General features: G+C 53.7%; 1 protein-coding gene across 1 annotated transcript in view; it reads left to right on the top strand.

Annotated features, from left to right (window-relative positions):
- Positions 1 to 1,370, top strand: part of Ptprr (protein tyrosine phosphatase receptor type R) — a 322,756-nt gene that overhangs the window by 50,498 nt on the left and 270,888 nt on the right. The gene's annotated exons all lie outside the window — the stretch shown is intronic.

Here is a 1,370-nt window from a genome sequence, read left to right as displayed (position 1 = left end):
CAGAACATTATAAGGGAATACTTTAAAAACCTATATGCTACCAAATACAAAAACCTAAAAGAAATGGAAGCATATCTAAAGGCATGGGAACCACCAAAACTAAACCAAGAAGAGATTAACAGCTTAAACAGACCCATATCACAAAAAGATATTGAAACAGTAATACAAAACCTCCCGACTAAAAAAAGGCCAGTGTTGGGGAACCCTGCTGTTAGGGTTGCACTCTCTCCAAGTCTGGATAGCCACGAGCCAGCTCAGCGCCTGATGGAAAGACTCCCCTTTTCAGTGGGGTGCCTCTTCCTCTCCTCCTGGATCACTTTGAAGTGGCCCCCACAGATGCCTTATCGGAAACATGACCTCTGGCATAGAAACTACCAGGTTTTAATCAGGCACTGTCTGACAGCATAGAAGCCCACCACCACATGTAAATGAAGCATACTACAGAGCACCTATCAGCTGAGGCTTTTGCTACTGCCTCCACACTATAAATCTTCTAGTTTCACCCTAATAAAGCAGAGCTGTATCACTGAATTTGTCTGGAGCTGAGTTGTGTTTCACTACACCTGGGACCAGCCTGTGAGCAGTCTACCCGGAAGAAGCTGCCTTCCGTCAACACTCACTTGCGAAGCTTCTGCGTTCACCATTCCTGCACCTCCCCCGCCCTCGTGGTTCGGTGGCCAATGACCCACGAGCCGAGGGGGAGTGCCCCACAGCTAGCCTGAGCCCCCTGTAGATTGGCGCAGCCTGCCTGCAGCCTGCAGAGCCTGCCCGGCAGCCTGCCTTGGCACAGAACCTGCACTCCCCGACACGGACCCGCCGATCCGCAGAGCCTGCACTCCCAGCCACGGAGATCCAGAGACACGCCCAGGAGAGAAACCCTCACACAACAACAGCTGGCGCCCAACATGGGGCGGCTTGGAGGCAAAGCTGCCTTTTAATCTCCTGATGGGAGATGAAGGAAAGAGAGATTTCCGATCCCGCAAAGGTGGGGATGGCTTAAAGGCAAAGCTGCCTTTTAATCTCCTGATGGGAGATGAAGGAAAAAGAGATTTTTGATGCTCTCCTGGTGGGAGAGATGCTCACGATGTCCCCCTGATTGGGCGGACACTCCACTCCTGATAGGAGAAAGGGATTGCTGATGCCCTTCTGATGGAAGGGATACTCACGAATTCTGCACATCAGGAGCTGCACATTCAGGCGCCAGCTGTTGGCTGGGTGCATGGGTTTTGCTGCTGGGTGGGTCTCTGGCTCTCTGTGGCTGCTGGGTGCCGGCGGCTCTGCAGATTGGCGGGTCCATGGCGGGGAGTGCAGGTTCTGCGCCAAGGCAGGCTGCCGGGCGCTGGCGGCTCTGCGGGGCGCTGCAAGCTGCT

The sequence above is a fragment of the Nannospalax galili genome, unplaced genomic scaffold (assembly GCF_000622305.1).
Source record: "Nannospalax galili isolate Female #2095 unplaced genomic scaffold, S.galili_v1.0 scaffold74, whole genome shotgun sequence".
Lineage (NCBI taxonomy): Eukaryota > Metazoa > Chordata > Mammalia > Rodentia > Spalacidae > Nannospalax > Nannospalax galili.
Note: the sequence above shows the minus strand (reverse complement) of the source record. Positions and strands in the feature narration are given on the sequence as shown.